Here is a 19,890-nt window from a genome sequence, read left to right as displayed (position 1 = left end):
ACATATTGTTCTGTCTGCAACCTATTGATCAGGAAACCAGGATCAGTGCACAATTGGAAAACACTTCTCTAAACCAGACATTCATGGAATACAACCTATATTTGTCACAGCAAAGAAAATCACCAAAAGAGAATGCTTCACAAGAAGAAGGTATAGGATCTACTCACACAGACTGCTACAGAAGAAAAATGGAAAATAATTTTAGGATGATGACTAAGGGAGGAAGGTTCCAAGATGGCACCCATGTACAGAAGGATGTTGTCACTGAGGAGAGTAAGTGTGCTTGTTAATTAATTACAGGATACATAAAGGAAAAGAAGGTTATAGGCCTGCTCAGGTTGGATTTAGTAGATATTATCTAAACAAAAGAATAATTAGAATTTTGAGTGTATTATTTGGAAATAGTTAAATGCCAAAAGAAACAGCCAAAATATTTCAGAGTGGGTGCTTATTTATGAAAGGTATCAGGGAAAGAGAAGGATGGTACAGGTGACTGTTCTACAGGTGATCAAGTGTAATTATAATATAAAGTTTATTTCATATACATATATAAACTTTACATTATACTTTACATTATTCACATTATGTAATGTTTATATTTAATATATGCATATATTGCACATATTTAGGTATATATTTTTATATAATGTTTATATATACATTTATATGCAACATAATATTTATGTATAATATTTATTATACAATGCTTATGTTATTATGTAATGTTTTTGTAACATTATATAAATGTCATAGGTTTATATAAAACTATATAAAATATTTATACAATTTTTAAAAATTTAAAGCCATGTTAGTTAACTTATAGTATAATGGTTTCAGGCATAGAATTTAGTGATTCATACTTACATATAACACCCAGTGTTTACCCAATAAGTGCTCCTCCTTAATGCCATCACCCAATTAGCCCCTCCAAGCCCTCCAGCAAACCTTAGATCTCTGTATATAAGAGTCTCTTATGCTTTGATGCTCTCTGTTTTTCCTCTATTTTTCCTTCCCTTTTATATATTCATCTGTTTTGTTTCTTAAGTTCCACATATGAGTGAAACCTTATATTTTTCTTTCTCTGACTTATTTCGCTTAGCACAATTCATTCTAGCTCCACTTATATTGTTGCAAATGACAATATTTCGTTCTTTTGATGGCTGAATAATATTCCATTGTGTGTATATACCTCATATTCTTTATCCATTTCTCAGTTGGTAGATATTTGGGCTCTTTCCACAATTTGGCTATTGTTGATAGCACTGCTATAAACATTGCAGTGCATGTGCCCCCTTTAAACAGCATTTTTGTATCCTTTGGATAAGTACATAGTAATGTAATTTTTACTTTTAATTTAAAATAAAATTTTTTTGACTTTTTGAGGCACCTCCGTACTGTTCTCCAGAGTATCTGCACCAGCTTGCATTCCCACCAACAGTGTAAGAGGGTTCCCTTTTGTCCACATCCTCGCCAACATCTGTTGTTGCATGAGTTCTTAATTTTAGCCATTCTGACAGGTGTGAGGTGGTATATCATTGTGGTTTTGATTTGTAGTTCCTTGACGGTGAATGATGTTGAGCATGTTTTCATGTATCTGTAAACCATCTGGATGTCTTCTTTGGAAAAGTGTCTGTTCATGTCTTTTACCCATTTCTTGACTGGATTATTATTATTATTGTTATTATTATTATTTTGGGATTTGAGTTTTATAACTTCTTTACAGATATTGGATACCAAACCTTTATCTGATGTCATTTTCAAATATCTTCTCCCATTCCGTTGATGACCTTTTAGTTTTGTTGATTGTTTCCTTCACTGTGCAGAAGCTTTTTATCTTAATTAAGTCCCAATAGTTTATCTTTGCTTTTGTTTCCATGCCTCTGGAGACATGTCAAGTAAGAAGTTTCTATGACCAAAGTCAAAGAGGTTGTGGCCTGTTTTCTTTAGGATTTTAATGGCTTCCTGTCTTACATTTAGGTCTTTCATCCATTTTGAGTTTATTTTGGTGTAGGCTGTAAGCAAGTAGTCCAGGTTCACTCTTCTGCCTGCCACTGTTCAGTTTTCCCAATGCCATTTGATGAAGAGATTTTTTTTCCCCATTGGATAGCTTTTCCTGCTTTGTTGAAGATTAGTTTTCCATCATTGTGGGTCCGTTTCTGGGTTATCTATGCTATTCCATTAATCTACGTGTCTGTTTTTTTTTGTGCCAGTATCACACTGCCTTGATGATTACAGCTTTATAATACAGCTTGAAGTCTGGAATTGTTATGCCTTTAACTCTGGCTTTCTTTTTCAACATTACTTTGGCTACTTGGGTCTTTTCTCGTTCCATACAAATTTTAGATTTGCTTGTTCTAGCTCTGTGAAGGATGCTGGTGGTATTTTGATAAGGATTGCATTGAATGTGTAGATTGCTTTGGGTAGTATTGACATTTTAATAGTATTTATTCTTCCAATCCATGAGTATGGACTGTTTTTCCACTTCTTTGTGTCTTCTTCAACTTCTTTCATAAACTTTCCATAGTTTTCAGAGTACATATCTTTGACCTCTTTGATAGGTTTAGTACTAGGTATTTTATGGGTTTTGGTGTAATTTTATTTTTATTTTTAAATTGTTTTTGCATGTATTTGTTCATTTCAAGAAAGAGATAGCAAGGGGGGGGGCAGAGAGAGAATGAGAAGGAGAATCCCAGGCAGACTCTGAACTGTCAACACAGAGCCTGATGCAGGACTTGAACCCACAAAATGCAAGACCATGACCTAAGCCAAAACCAAGTGTCAGACTCTTCACTGACTGAGCCACCCAGGAGCTCCTGATCTGGTGTAATTTTAAATGGGATCAATTCCTTTATTTCTCTTTCTGCTGCTTATCAAAATGGAACTGATTTGTCTATGTTGATTTTATATCCTGTGACTTTGCTGTATTCATGTATCCATTAGAGCAGGTTTTTGGTAGAGTCTTTCAGGTTTTCTAGGTGGAGTATCATGTGATCTGCAAAGAGTGAAAGTTTTACTTCTTCCTTGCTGATTTGGATGCCTTTCATTATTACTTTTGTTGTTGTTGTCTGATGGCTGAGGCTAAGATTTCCAGTAGTATGTTGAATAACAGTGGTGAGAGTGGGTATCCTTAATGTGTTCCTGACCTGATGGGAAAAGATTTCAGATTTTCCCCATTGAGAATGACATTATATGTGAGTCTTTCATACATGACCTTTATCATGTTGTGGTATATTCCTTCTATCCCTACTTTCTTGAGGGTTTTTTTTTTATCTAGAAAGGACTCTGTATTTTGTCATATCTTTTTCTGCATCTATTGAGAGGATTGTGTAGTTCTTAACCTTTATTTATTAATGTGATACATCACATTGATTCATTGCAGATATTTAAACATTCCTGCATTCCAGGAATAAATCCCATTGATCATGGTGAATAATTCTTTTAATGTATTGTTGGTAATGATTTGCTAGTATCTTGTTGAGAATTTGTGAATTGATATTCATCAGGGATATTGGTCTGTAATTCTCCTTTTCAGTGGGTCTTTGTCTGGTTTTGGAATCAAAGTAATGCTGACCTTATAGAATGAGTTTGGAAGTTTTCAAATATTAATAAAATTGGTTAAATTCTAAAATGAAATAAGTTTTGAGATTAATATTGTGTAATCCTAATGTAACATACATAACAAAATATATTGCACTTTTCTATCCTTATACAAACAGAATATTACATATTTTCTCCATAAAATCACAGGAGAGTCTAATGATTTACATTAATGGAACATGGCTTTGTATAGCAATAGTTTGTCTTTCACATATATTTGCAAAACGTGTTTGGCTGATCTTTAATATTACATCAAAGCCACAATGAGTTCTAACTTTGGGGCCAGCATACTTGGTTTCAAATGCTGCCACCACTGCTCACATGGTGGTAGTGGATAAGTGACTTAAGTTCTCTGTACCCCGATTTCCTCATCTTGAGAAGTTGATAATTAGACTAGCCTTCCTTATAGGGTAGCAGTGAGGATTAAAAGGGTCAATATATGTAAAGTGTTTAAAATAGTCTAACTCCTATTAAGTGCACTAGAAGTGTTTGCTATCTTTATTAGGGAGGGCATGTAAGAACCAGTGTAGAATTTGAAGCCAGTGTATAAAGCCAAATGTACACAGACAGAGTTCAAATATTAAAGGCAAGTGAGATAAATTTGGTTCATTGTAGAACTAAAACACTGCTAGAGTTTGGAGGGGATAAGGGAGATGCAAACCTAAGACTTGTAAATGAATGTGTATGACTCCTGCTAGGCTCAGATGAGTTGACATGCAATACAGAAAACAGGCCACAGCATTAGCAGTGTGATTAGTTATCAGAAAATGAAAATTCCTTCCTGACACAGGGATTTTAATGGGAAGCCAAGGAAAGTTGTTAATGGATGATGTTTGAAATAATAAACAAATGGTAGAGATAACTTTTTTGTTCAGTGTAAAAGGTTTGAGAGATTATTTGGATTATTTTTGATTTTTAAAATTTTTATTTAAATTCCAGTTAGTTAACATATAGTGTAATACTAGTTTCAAGTGTAGAATGTAATGATTCAACACTTCTGTACAATACCAGGTGCTCATCACAAAAAGTGCCCTCCTTAATCTCCATCAACCATTTAACCATTCCCCACCCACCTTTCCTCTGATAACCCTCAGTTTGTTATCTATAGTTAAGGGTCTGCTTCTTGGGTTACCTCTCTCTTTTTTCTCTCATTGCTTGTTCGTTTTTTTTCTTAAATTTCACATATGTGTGAAATCATATGGTATTTGTGTTTCTATGATTGACTTACTTCGCTCAGCGTAATACTCTAGCTCCATCCACATCATTGAAAATGGCAAGCTTTTATTCTCTTTATGGTTGAGTAATATTCCATTTTATCTATATATACCACATTTCCCCCCTCATATATATAGGGTTAGGGTAAGTTTTAGGGCTAAGTTTAAGGAAAGTGTTAGTGTTAACCCCAGAGTTATACTATGTGTCTGGTATCCTGTAGTTCAAAGACATCTCTAAGCATTAGGTTTAGGTTAGGATTTCAATTAGGGATTAGGAATTATGAGTTTGGGTTAGGGTTAGGTTTAGGGTTTAGTTAAGGTATGTGCCTGGCAACCTGTAGTTTAGAGACCTCTCCAGAGAATGAAATACCAGAGTTCTGTTGGCTTGAGAATAGACATGGCAGTTATCCTCTAAGCTGAGGGAAGGATTGGATTTAGGGCTCTAAATGCTCTTACATAGATTTTCTCAACTTTTGTTGGCATGAACTTGTAATTGAATCTTAAAGACAATCAGGAAGGCATAAATGGTGTAGGTTGGCTCTCAAAGAGTAAGTACCAGGTTAATAAGGAAAAGGTGAGTTTTAATGTATTCCAGCTTTTCTGTTTCATGGCTCCTGAATCTCCCTTACTTCTCGCCAGTTGTCTGGTAAATTTGGGCTTTACCGCCATGGGGAGCAGGGCAAAAATCAGGTGAATCAGCAGAATCCATTCCTTTCATTGACCATACAATTCAAAGCACCTTTTTCTGGTTGGTTGGTGATAACTTCTGTGGCGTCCTAGTAAAAGGGCAACATCATGTTCAAGGCATTTCTGTGAAGAGTCTTATCTTGTGAACATCACACCATTCTGACAGTTACTTGAAGGGTATTAATTGCAATTTTGGAATTTGTCTTCCCCATGGTCTCAGTCAAGGAAATAATGTCACATTATTCATTTTGTTTCCTTAAAGACCCTATTTGCTCTGGGATAAGGGTTTCATACCCTGATACCTTAAATGCCCTAAAGCATTCCTGCATTCTGCTCAAAGCACATCTTCTGGACAAGCCCAGGCTTTCTTTTCTGTGATGATGATAACTACAGTTTGTTTTAGACTTTGCTTTCCATGTTTATATTTTGAACATTAGCACAGTTGGTATAGGAAGACAGTTAGGTCGATGTTCTCAGGTTGCATGACAGCTAGAGAGCTGGTTGGTTTGTAAATGGTAAAGCATAGACCACAAAGAGAACAATGGGGAGAGTGGACAAATACAGGAAGGTCAGTATGGAAAAGCTGAGAGAGCACTGCATAAGATCTAGGTTTAGTTCAAAGTCACAGACATGAAAGGACTTAGGAGAATGTTAGTGACACTGGGGTGAGAAGAAAGGGCTATGCCATCCATTTCCCCATAATGTCTGACTTCGAAGAATAGAGAGATATTTTATTCCACAATTCTAAAGCTGCCTTTGATAGGTCCCTCTTTTCCACTAAGAAGAAAATCAAGCCATAAATCTCTAAATGTCTCTTTTTTTGAATTATGGATAGTTTGCTCCTTATCTCTTATTCCTCTTCACTTCTAGGAGAATGCTGAACAATGACTGGTATAGCAGTTTAGGAACCGCTGCTTTCTTTTAATTAATGTAGTGAGGAATTCAGGCAGCTTTCTTTGTAATGCAAGACAGTTGTGCCTACCTCAGAGGAAACACCTACAGCATTTGAGTTAAAATATTTTGTGGTGTATTATCTTTCATTTTAGGGAAATAAAAAAGAAATACCTTGGAAAATTTCCCCCATTACTTGTGAGGTTAATGACAATTACATTATGAATAATATAAAATGGTGTATAGATATACTTGAGAATCGATCTTAACAATCTTGGGCCACATTCAGTGTTCCTATCTCTCCAGCTGTAACTTCACCAATTAGACATCCCTTGCATTTTTTCAAGTGCTAGGATTACAATATTTGAGCTAGTAAAAGTCTTCAAAAGACTGCATGCGGGTCTGTTCTGGCTGAATTTGTGATTGCTGTCTTCTGTCAGAGAGTGAGGGGAGACGTGGAGGGGCAAAGCTATCTGGGAACATGTAAATGTGGGTTACTACATCTTTTAGCAGCAATTATAAAGTGTTGGTATTTTCTATGAAAGATTGGTAACACACAAGAGAAAATAAGCAAATGAAAACCAAACTATTAATGCACAGTGGAGTTTCTTAACTTTATTTTTCACAAAATAACAGCCACAAGGTAAACTAATGACTGGATTTTATGCAATATTCACATATCTTTTCCTATTAAAAATCAGTGAGTTTTCTATTCAGAAGCTCAATTTGAAATTATAGAAAACCTAATGTGGAATAATTATAAATTATAACTTTGAGTTCAAATATCTTAGCTGCTGTTCTAGAGCATGTGAAATTTTTGTGGAAATTGTGTTTCCAGCTGTTGTCCATGCCTCACAGGTTGGGATTCACACACATTCAGTCCCAAGCACCACTGGTTCCTGTCCAGTTTCCTACTCCAAACACCCTCCCTTTTTCTTTTGTTTCCTCTGCAATTTTCTTCAATTCTGTAATTTCATTTTGGTCTTTCAAAATTATTTGTAGTCTCATTTATGATCGGAAGCATTCCATCACCAAATCCCCCACATTATTTCACTTCTCGATTAGGATTAAGACCTTTGGCTTAGCTCATAGTGTGAATGCTCATTTTTGGGTGTGTGTGTGCACACTGTGCCTTTGTTTATACTTCCAGTTGATGTTATTTCTTTTTTGTCAAAAAATAAGTTGCTAACATACATGAATGAATATTTTGTTCTTCCTATAATCATAATGCAATTGAAATTTATTTTTTCACCCAATATTAACATTTTAAAGTTGTTACTGAGTTGTTTTTCATCTCATGGTAAGTTCTCATTTATGTAGGATTATTAAGAGTAGAGATATTCCTTTCTCTGAAACCACAAAATTGGAAGTAGCCTGAAAATACATAAAAGAGGAATAAATTGAAAGTTTTTTGTTAAAAAGGTAATTTTTCATGAAAATTGTCTTCTTGGCTATGGAACATAATCTTCAATCTTTGTTTATCCAATACTACCTTAGGGATTCATAAAATGAACTCATTCACTTGAGAAGTTATTGATCGTGTCCACAACAGGAAGAAACATCTGAATGAACATAAAAACTATAAAAATGTTACTGAAACAAGAGCATTTTGGAAATGGCATACTTTTTCTCCAGTCTACTGGCCAGTGTTTAACAATGAGTAAGCAGCCTTTGAGTTTATGATTCTTTCTTCAGGTACTGGGAAACAGTGAATGATGATGGAAAATCATATAAGTTCTGAAGGCTACTTTACTAGGTTTTTCTCATTGGCCTCATCTGGAAGTAATTCTCTTTGTGCTTATCTTGATGTTCTACTTGACAACATTGATAGGCAACCTCTTAATCATTGTCTTGTCATGCCTGGACGCCCATCTCCACACTCCCATGTACTTCTTCCTCCCAAACCTCTCTTTTCTGGATCTCTGTTACACCACCAGCCCCATCCCTCAGTTGCTGGTTAACCTCTGGGGCCCAGAAAAGACCATCTCTTATGCTGCTTGCATGACTCAACTTTGCTTTGTCCTCGCATTGGGAACCAGAGTGCGTCCTCCTGGTGTTCATGTCCTATGACCGTTATGCAGCTGTCTGTAGACACCTGCAATATGCCATGGTCATGAACGCTTGCTTCAGCCACCTGTTGGCTATGGCTTCCTGGGTCAGTGGCTTTATCGCCTCAGCACTTCATTCCTCCTTTACCTTCTGGGTCCCCCTCTGTGGACATCGCCAAGTGGACCATTTCTTCTTGAAGTTCCAGCACTGCTCTGATTATCGTGTGTTGATGCCCGTGCTAACAAGCTGACCCTCATGAGCTCCATTTTCGTCCTGATACCACTCATCCTTATTCTCAGCTCATATGATGCCATTGCCCTGGCTGTGTTTAGAATGCAGTCATCAGTCAGACTTCAGAGAGTCTTTGAGACATGTCGAGCCCATTTTATGGTTGTGTCCCTCTTTTTCATTCCAATCATGCACATACATCTGCAGCCACCATCAGGAAGTTCTCAAGATTAAGGCAAGTTCATTGGCCTCTTTTATACTGTTGTCACACCTAGCCTCAACCCTCTAATCTACACTCTCAGAAACAAAGATGTAGAAGGGCAGTAAGGAGACTAGCGGGATGGGAGTGGGAGATGTGATAGAACACGATTTTTATCCTGCAACTTTTGTTCAGTCTCGTCCATCTTGGATGGTGGTTTCCCTTTTCTTTGACACTTATTTTAATTTACAACCCAGTAAGCATAGGCGAAAGTTCAGTCTTAACTTTGTAAACATTTTATTGACTAATTCTAAAATATTATCTAAAGGTAACTTTTTTTTTATTTGTAACACTTTAATCTTTAATAATTCCATATTTGGTGTCCATAGAAATTAGGGACTTTTTAAAAAGTTTATTTATTCAATTTGAGAGAGAAAGAAAGAAAGCACAAGTGGGGGAGGGACAGAAGGAGAGAGAGGGAGAGAGTGAACCCTAGCAGGCTCCACAGAGCACTGAGCCCAATGCAGACTTGAATTCACCAAATGGAGAGATCATAACCTGAACTGAAATCAAGAGTTTGATGCTTACCTGACTGAGCCACCCAGTAACCCCTAGGGGATGATTTTTAAAAATAATATGTTAAGGGGAGCCTGGGTGGCTCAGGTCAATTAGGCATTGAACTCTTGACTTTGGCTTAGGTCATGATCTCATGGTTCATGAGTTCAAGCCCTACATCTGGCTCTGCACTGCTTGGGATTCTCTCTTCCTGTCCATCCCCCACTGTCTCTCTCTTTTTCAAAATAAATAAATAAAAACTTTAAAAATAAATAAAACATATTAATATGCTAAATTATGGACTAAGCAATAATATCTACAAAAAGATGGAGCACTATGGTAAAGATATACATGTATTGAGTTTTTGGTCATTGACAGGCATTCAGTTTAGCAAAATGGTGACAAGATGTATGACAATTCTTTAGTTAAAGCATATTTTTTCAAGATACTATATTATAGTGTTTTATTCTATGGGTCTATATGCTTATTGCATTGAACAATATAAAGATATATCTGTTCAAAATAGTTCATTTGTCCACCCATCCAATTATTCATCTACTCATTAATTTATTCATTTACTTTAATAGCTAAATATCTTCTAGATTTCAGAGGTTTTGCTAAAATAGATGAATAAAACACTCTTTTTGCCTGAATAGAACTCATTTTCTGGTGGGAGAAATAAAAATGTAAGATAAAAAAATAAAGTATCATTATATGACTTAATTTGTCACTGTGCACAGTGCTAATAAGTTAGGGTTGCTTTCAAAAGTTTAAAACAAGGAGTGTCCAACTTCAGCTCAGATCATGAACTTACAGTTGTGGGTTTGAGCACCATGTTGGGCGTTCCACTCTCAGTGCAGAGCCCGGTTTGTAGCCTCTGTTTCTGTCTCTGTCTCTCTCTCTCTCTCTCTCTCTTTCTCTGCCCCTTTCCTCCCCCTCTCTCTTTGTCAAAAATATTAAAATAAGTAAACAAACAAATAAATAAATGAAATTAATTTTTTTATGTTTATTAATTTTTGAAAGAGAGAGACAGAGCACAAGCAGGGGTGGGGCGGAGAGAGAAGGGGACACAGAATCTGAAGCAGGCTCCAGGCTCTGAGCTGTCAGCACAGAGCCCGATGTGGGGCTAGAACTCACGAATTGAGAGATCATGACCTGAGCCAAAGTTGGACGCTCAACCGACTGAGCCACCCAGGCACCCCTAAATAAATGAAATTTAAAAGAAAACAAGGAGTTTGGCCATAAATCTTGAAAAATAAATACGATTTGTAATTCCTGTAGGAAGATGATACTATTCAGTAAAACCAAAGAAACCAATATGTATTTAATTTGTTTTGATTGGGCTTTACTAATAACATATTGAAGGTACGTTAAAACTTTTCTTTTAAACATCATTATTCTTTCTTTTAATGTTAGAAAGAAAATTGACCCGTATCCTTTAATTTATGACTCTTAGTAGTAAATAATAATACTGATGAGTCATGGGTGGGAGAGACTCTCCAGTAATACAGCACAGGTAGACTTCTTTTCTTTTTCTACTTTAAAAAAAACCTTAAAAATGTGTGTGTGTGTGTGTGTGTGTGTGTGTGTGTGTGTGTATCTCAGAATCACTGATAGAAGGTAGAATCTCTGAACCCATCCACAACAAGGCTCATGCATGTAATAGAATTTTTATTAAATAATAATTTTAATATTAAGTCATGCGACAGAATCCCTTTGCATATCACACAAACTTTATAAAATATGAAAATAGGGACTCCTCCTGCCTCCCTAGAAATATTACCATTTGAAATACCTCATGTAGTACTCCAGCCTTTCTGTTATTAAAAAAAAATGTTTCAGTTACTTATTTTCAAAGACAGCATGAGAAGGAGAGAGGCAGAGAGAAAGACAGAGAGAGATAGAGAGAATCTCAAGCAGCTCCACAGTGTCAGTGCGGAGCCTGATGCGAATTCATGAAACCACGAGATCATGACCTGAGCCAAAACCAGGAGTTGGACGCTCAACCCACTGAACCACACAGCCTCCCCCACTCCAGCCTTTCAGCAGATAAATGGCTGTCTTTTTTCAGGTCTATTGAAGTATAATTTACATACAATAAAATTCATCCATTTAAATGTACAGTTCAATGAGTTTTGACAAACGTATAATTATGTAAATATCACACAATGAAGACATAGAACGTTTGCATGACTCCCAAAAGAACACTGTGCTCTTTGCAATTAATTCTCTTCATCCATCTACAGCCTTAAGCAGCAATCAGTTTTCTTTCACTATAGTTTTGACTCTTTTTTTTTTTTAGAATGTCATATAAATGTAATGATACAGTGTGTAATCTTTGAGTTTGGCTTCTTTCACTTGGCATAATGTCTTTGAAATTTATGCATGTATCAGTAGCTCCTTCCTTTTAAGTGATGGCTAGAATTCCATTGTATGAATAATGTACACTATATCCACTATATCTGATAATAGTCTTTTGGGAGTATTTACTTTTTGGTTAATATGAGTAATACTATTATGAAAACTAGTAGACAAGTGTTTGTGTGTGCATGTAATTTTCATTTAACTTGGGTAAATGCGTAGTAGTGGAATTGATGGATCATGTCCTTAGTATATGTTCACATTTATTAGAAACTGTCAGAATGTTTTCACAGTGTCTGTACCATGATCACTGCAAAGAGCAGTTTACATGAGTTCCAACTGCCCACATTATCTGTAACACTTAGTATTGTCAACCTTTATTCTGTTAGCTTTTCTAGTAGGTTTATAGTTGTATCTCATTGTGGGTTTTTAAAAATTAAGGTATAATGAACATACAGTATTATATTAGTTTCAGGTGTACATATACATTATTCAATGCTCATTAAGATAAGTGTAGTCATCATCCGTCACCAAACAATGTTATTACAATCTTATTGACCATATTTCTTATGCTGTGCTTTTTATATCCATGGCTTATTTATTTTATAACTGGAAGTTTATACCTCTTAATCTTTTTTTTATCTATTTAATCCATCCCCACCTACCTCCCCCCTGACAACCACTAGTTTGTCAACCTGACAACCACTAGTATTTGAGTGTGTTTGTATGGTTTCTCTCTTTCTTCCTTAGTTTGTTCATTTATTTTGTCTCTTTGTATCTGCATATTAATGAAATTAAATGGTATTTGTCTTTGTCTGACTTATTTCAGTTAGCATAATACACTCTAGGTCCACCCATGTTCTCATAAATGGCAGTCTCATTCTTTTTTTAATGGTAATTGCATGATTTTTTATGGCTGAGCAATTTCCCATTGTGACATATCTATATATCATCTATATCTATATAATCTATATCTATCTGTATCATCTGTATCTGTATCTATATCTATCATCTATACCTATCATCTATATAAAGCTAATCTATCTATACCAACCACATATTCTTTGTCCATTCATCTATTGATGGATACTTTGGTTGCTTTCTTACTTTGGCTACTATAAATAAGGCTCCAATAAACACAGGGTTGCATATATATCTTTTTGATTTAGTGTTTTCATTTTCTTTGGGTGAATACCCAGTAGTGGAATTACTGGATCATGTGGTAAGTCTTTTTTTAAGGGAACTCCGTAGGGTTTTCCACAGTGGCTGCACCAGTTTGCATTCTTACCTACAGGGTATGAGGGTTCCTTTTTTATTGCATTTTTATTTGCATTTCCTTGAGGACTTGGAATGTTCACTAACTTTTCATGTACTTGATATATCTTATTTTGTGAAGTTTTAGTTAAAATATTTTACCTTTTTATCATTGGGTCATTCATCTTCCTTATTGAGTTTTAAAGTGATATATTTATATATTATTGACACAAGTCCTTTATCAGATAGATGTTTTGTAAATATATTGTTTTAGGGTATGGTATGATTTTTGTAATCGTGTCTTTCAAAGGTTAAGTTTTTAACCTTAGTGAAATGCAATTTGTTATTTCTAAAAAGAAGCCTGTTAGCATTTTGATATGGATTGCATTGTATTTATAGACCGATTTGGGAAGAATTGACATCTTGGCAATATTGGATCTTCTGATCCATGAACAAGGCTCATATCTCCAATTATTTACACCTTAATTTCTCTCAGAATCATTTGAAATTTGTATTGTACAGATCTTGTACATATCTTGCAAAATTCATCCCATGTTTTTGGATGCCAGTGTATCCAAATGTCATTGTGAGTGGCATGGAAATAAAATTGAGTATCTCATTTTGTTTAATCATTTTATTTTTATTTTTTTCTTTCAGGATTTTATTTAAATTCAAGTTAGTTGACATAGAGTGTAGTATTGGTTTCAAGGGCAGAATTTAGTAATTAGTTACCTACATATGACACCCAGTGCTTATGACAAGTACCCTCTCTAATGCCCATCTCTCATTTAACCCATTCCCACCCACCTCCCCTCCAGCAACCCTTGGTATTTTTGCTATAGTTAAGAATCCTTTATGGTTTGCCTCCCTCTCTGTTTTTATATCATATTATTTTTTCTCCTCTCACCATATGATAATCGTTTTGTTTCTTAAATATCACATATGAGTGAAATCATATGTTATTGGTCTTTCTCTGACTGACTTATTTTGCATAGCATAATACATAGTGGTGTATTATATCATTGAAAATGGCAAGATTTCATTCTTTTTGATGGTCAACTGATATCCCATTGTATACATATACATCACTTTATCCGTTCATCACTCAGTGCACATTTGGGCTCTTTTTAAAAGTTGGCTATTGTTGATACAGAACTATATATCAACTGCTATAAATATTTGGGTGCATGTGCCACATCATATTTGTATTTCTGTATCATTTGGATAAATACTTAGTTTTGCAATGCCTGGGTCATAGGGTCGTTCTATCTTTAAATTTTTGAGGAATCCTATACTGTTTTCCAGAATGGCTGCATTAGTTTGCATTCCCACCAACAGTGTAAGAGGGTTCCCCTTTTCTCCACATCCTTGCCAACATCTGTTGTTTACAAAATTGTTAATTTTAGTCATTCTGAAAGGTGTCAGGTGCTATCTCATTGTAGTTTTGATTTGTACTTCCCTGATGATGAGTGATGTTGAGAATTTTTTCATGTGTCTGTTAGCCATCTGGATGTCTTCTTTGGAAAATTGTCCATTCATGTCTTCTGCCTATTTCTTAACTAAGTTGTTTGTTTTCTGGGTGTTGAGTTTGAGGTTTTTATATTTGGAGACTAGTTCTTCATCCTGTATGTCATTTGCAAACATCTCCCATTTGCCTTTTAGTGGGGTTGCCTTTTAGTATTGTTGATCGTTTCCTTTACTGTGAAGAAGCTTTTTGTCTTGATGAGGTCTCGATAGTTCATTTTCGCTTTTGTTCTTCTTGTCTGTGGCACATGTCTAATAAAAGGTTGCTGTGGCCAAAGTCAAAGATGTTACTGCCTGAGTTCTCCTCTTAAATGTTGGTGGTTTCTAGTCTCACATTTAGGCCTTTCCTCCACTTTGAATTTATTTTTTTGTATGGTGAATGAAAGTGGTTCAGGTACATTCTTCTGCATGTTGCTGTCGAGATTTATCAGCACCATTTGTTGAAGAGACTGTCTTTTTTCCATTGAGTATCATTTCTTGCTTTGTCAAAGATTAGTCGACTTTATAGTTATGGTTCCACTTCTAGGTTCTCTATTCTGTTTGACTGATCTATGTATCTTTTTATTTTGTGTGCCAGTACCATACTGCCTTAATGACTACAGGTTTATAATAGAGCTTGAAGCCTCCTGCTTAACTTTTCTTTCCAACATTACTTTGGCTATATAGGGTCTTTTGTGGTTCCATACACATTTTAAATTAGTTTGTTCTCATTCCGTGAAGAATGTTGGTGTTATTTTGATAAGGATTGGATTGAATGTGTAGATTGCTTTGGGTAATATAGACATTTAACATATCTGTGATCTCTTTGGTTAGGTTTATTCCTAGGGATTTTATGATTTTTGGTGCAATTCTATATGTGATTGATTCCTTGATTTCTCTTTATGCTGCTTCATTATTGGTATACAGAAATGGAACGAATTTCTGTATGTTGATTTTATATCCTGTGATTTTGCTGAATTCATGTATCAGTGTTAGCAATTTTTTGGTAGAGTCTCAGGTTTTCCAAGTAGAATATCATGTCATCTGCAAAGAGGAAAAGTTTGACTTCCTCCTCGATGATTTGGATGCCTTTTATGTCTTTGTGTTGTCTGACTGCTGAAGTGAGGACTTCCAGTTCTATGTTGAACAACAGTGGTTAGGGTGGACATCCATGTCATGTTCTTGACTTTAGGAGAAAGCTTCAGTTTTCCCCCATTGAGGATGATATTAACTGTGGGTGTTTTATACATGGCTTTTATGATGTTGAGGTATGTTCCTTCTATCCTTACTTACTTAGTGTTTTTAACAAGAAAGGATGCTCTACTTTGTCAAATGATTTTTCTGCATCTATTGAGATCATCATATGAATTTTACCCTTTCTTTTATTAATGTGGTATTTTACATTTATTGATTTGCAGATATTGAACTACCCCTGCACTCCAGGATAAATCCCACTCGATCATGGTGAATAATTCTTTTAATGTACTCTTGGATTTGATTTGCTAGAATCTTGTTTAAAATTTTTACTTTGATGATCATCAGGGTTATTGGTCTGTGTTTCTGGTTTTTAGTAGGGTCTTTGTCTGTTTTGGGAATCAGGGTAATGCTGGTCTCACAGAATGAGTTTGGAAGTTTTCTTTCCATTTCTTTTTCTTGGTTTTTATTTTGTTTGTTTGTTTGTGTGTTTGTTTTGGAACAGTTTCAGAAGAATAGGCTTTAACTCTTCCTTAAAGGTTGGTAGAATTCCTCTGGGAAGCCATCTGACCCTGGACTTTTCTTGTTTGAGATTTTTGTTTAGTGATTCAATGTCTTTGATGGTTATCAGTCTGTTCAAATTTTCTATTTCTTTCTTTTGGTAGTTTATATGTTTCTAGGAATTTATCTATTTCTTCCATATTGTCCACTTTCCTGGCATATAATTGCTTGCAATATTCTCTTATCATTTGTATTTCTGTGGTGTTGGTTGTGATTTTTCCTCTTTTTTATGTGATTTTATTTTGGTCCCTTCTCTTTTCTTTTTGATAAGTCTAGGGGATTGTCAATTTTCAAAACTGTTTTAACGAAGTAGTTCCTTCTTTATTGATATGTTCCACTGTTTTTTTAAATTTATATATCATTTATTTATGTTCTAATCTCTATTATTTCCCTTTTTGCTTGTCTTGGGCTTTATTTGCTGTTCTTTTTCCTGTCCTTTAGGTGTAATGTTAGGCTGTGTATTTGAGACATTTCCTCCTTCTTTAGGAAGGCCTGGATTGATATATACTTCCCTCTTATGACAGCCTTTGCTGAAGCCCAAAGGTTTTGGACTGTTGTGTTTTCATATTCATTTGATTCCATGTATTTTTTAATTTATTCTTTAATTTCCTGGGTAACCCATTCTTTCTTTAATAGGATGTTCTTTAAACTCTATGTATTTGTGGTTGACTTCAAATTTCATAGCATTGTTGTATGAAAATATGCATGGTAATATGATTCTGCTGCTTTAGGATGAAATGTTCTGAATATATCTGTTAAGTCCATCTGGTCCAGCGTGTCATTCAGAGCCATTGTCTACTTACTGATTTTCTGCCTCAGTTATGTGTCCATTGCTGTAAGTGTAAATTCCCTACTATTATTGTACTATTATCAATGAATTTATTTAAGTGTGTTATTAATTGATTTATATATTTGCCTGCTCCCAAGTTAGGCACATAAATATTTACAATTGTTAGGTCTTCTTGTTGGATAAATCCCTTAATTATGACAGAGTGCCCTTCTTCATCTCTTAATACAGTCTTTGATTGTCTGATATATGTATGGCTACTTCAGCTTTCTTTTGGTGTCCATTAGCATGATACATTGTTATACACCCCATCACTTTCAATGTATAGGTGCCTTTGAGTATAAAATAAATCTCTTAGAAAGAGCATATGAATCAGTCTTTTTTAAAAAAAAATCCATTCTGATACCCTTTGTCTTTTGATTGGAGCATGTAGCCCATTTACATTTAGTGTAATTATAGATAGATATGAATTTAGTACCATTGTATTACCAGTAAAGTAGCTGTTCCTGTAGATTGTCTATTCCCTTCTATATTGTTGATCTACATCTCTGTTTCGTGATCCAAGGTTCCCCTTAAATAATTCTTGCAGATATGGTTCAGTGTTCATGAACTCCTTTAGTTTTTATTGTCTTGGGAACTCTCTCTCTCCTTCCCTTCTGAATGACAGCTTTAATAGATAAAGAATTTTTGGAAGCATATTTTTTCCTGTTTGGTATGTTCAATATACCATGCTACTCACTTCTGGTCTGCCAAGTTTCTGTGGACAGGTCTGCTACTAACCATATGTCTCTACCCTAGTAGGTTAAGGACCTTTTGTCCCTAGCTGCTTCAAGAATTCTCTCTTTATCTTTACATTAAGAAATTTCACTATGAAATATATTGATCTTGATTTTGACCTATTTTTGTTGATTTTGAGGGGTGTTCTCTGTGCCTCTTGGACTTGAATGTTTGTTTCTGTCCCCATATTAGGAATGTTTTCAGCTATAATTTGTTAAAATAAACCTTCTGCCCCTTTTTCCTGCTCTTCTTCTTCTGGGACTCCTAGGATATGGATATTATTGTATTTTATGGAATCACGGAGTTTTCTAAGTCTATATTTGTGTTTAATAGTTCTCTTTCTCTCTTCTTTCAACTATAGTATTTTCCATAACTTTATCTTCTATGTCACCTATTTGTTCCCATACTTCTTCCATTCTCATTGTGATTACATCCCATCAGTTTTGCATCTCCATTATAACTTTTTGGGGGGCCTATTTTTCAAGTCTTTTATCTCTGAAGCAATGGTTTCTCTGGTGTCTTCTATGCCTTTTGCCATCCCAGCTAGTGTTCTTATTACTATTGTTCTATAGTCTTGTTCAGATATATTGCGTATATCTGTTTTGAGCAAATCCCTAGCTGTGGTTTCTTCTTGATCTCTTTTTTGGGGAGAATTCCCCTGTCTTGTCATTTTGTCTAGATTTCTGTCTTTTGCATGTTATGAAAGATTGTTATGTTTCCCGCACCTGAGAGTAATGCTGTATTAAGAAGGGATCATACAGTGTTCAGAGCCTGGCACTTCAGGAAGTGTTTCTGATGTATGTTGTGTGCACTCTTCTATTGTGATTGGCTGCTCTTTCCCCCAGGTCAGTCCTCTTCAGGTTTCCTCCTTGCTTGAAGTGGGGAGTGTTTGGGCCTTTAACTAGATATTCTTTGCTTTGTTTGTTAAAATCAGCCTGATTAACAAAAGGACTTATCAAAAAAAAGGAAAAAGAACAAAAAAACAAACACACAGAAAAAAAAAACTAAGCTTGATTCTCAAGAAAACGAAAGAATAAAAGAGGAAAGATAAAGAAAGAAAGAAAGAAAGAAAGAAAGAAAGAAAGAAAAAGAAAAAGTGAGAAAGAAAGAAAGAAGCCTGATTCTTTCTACCAGAACTGAAGCTAATGCTTTGGAGCACTCCATGATCTGTAGACTTGGTGCATGTGGACCGGGGTGGGGGGGGGGAGGGGCTTGTGTTGGTCCTCTGAGGTAGATGCCCACTGTGGTGGGTCACAGTCAGGCCTTCCCTAGTAGAAATGCCTATGCAGGGCACAGGGGTGGGGTTTGGTATAATTGGCTCCAGCCTCTAATGAGGGTGCTGTGTTGCTCATTGAAGTCTGGCTGTTGTGTTATGTCAGAGGAAGATGGTGTCACACCGCTCTCTTATCCCTGGGAGGGGACATTACACCCACTGCTGTTCAGGGAATCCTCACAGACAAGTGAATAATCTCCCCCATATGTCTCAGGCTTCCATCAGATCTCTGCTTCAACCTTTCTCTGCCTGCAATATCAACATGCCCAGCACGATAGGTGTCCTGTGTTTTATTGCTGGGATTCAAAACTCCAAATTTTAAAGGACCCGGCAAGTCACAGGCCTGCTCCTTTACTTCAGAGAATAGGCTCGCATTGCTGTGTCTGGTGCTTTCCTGTCTCTGAAAAGCAATCACAGGACTGTACAGGGGCCAGGATTTTATGGTGAAGCACAGAGAAAAGTTGTGACCAGGTTATATGCTTTCTGCATCTGCTTCTGTCTCCTGCCATTGAACGACTACTCAAAGGCGCCATCGAGGTTTTTTTTTTTGTCCTTGGAGAGGCAGTATAACCTCTTCCAAATGCGTGGCAGGAAGCAGAACCATTCTTTTCTAGTACAACCCAGGGGATCCCCACACCATGCTGTCCACTCTCCACCGCCAGGCCTCCATCCTCCTTCTCCCCAGGAACACAGCTGCTCACCCGGATTGACACTGAAGAATGGTGCAGACTTCTAAAACCTCCCAAATTCAGCTCCACTG

The 19,890-nt window shown here is 35.9% G+C and overlaps 1 pseudogene; it reads left to right on the top strand.

Moving 5' to 3' along the window:
* Positions 1-8,104: 8,104 nt before the first annotated feature.
* Positions 8,105-9,025, top strand: LOC125166334 (olfactory receptor 2J3-like; annotated as a pseudogene).
* Positions 9,026-19,890: the final 10,865 nt, after the last annotated feature.

This window comes from Prionailurus viverrinus, chromosome B2 (genome assembly GCF_022837055.1).
Source record: "Prionailurus viverrinus isolate Anna chromosome B2, UM_Priviv_1.0, whole genome shotgun sequence".
Classification (NCBI taxonomy): Eukaryota; Metazoa; Chordata; class Mammalia; order Carnivora; family Felidae; genus Prionailurus; species Prionailurus viverrinus.
This window is presented reverse-complemented; position numbering and strand designations above follow the sequence as displayed.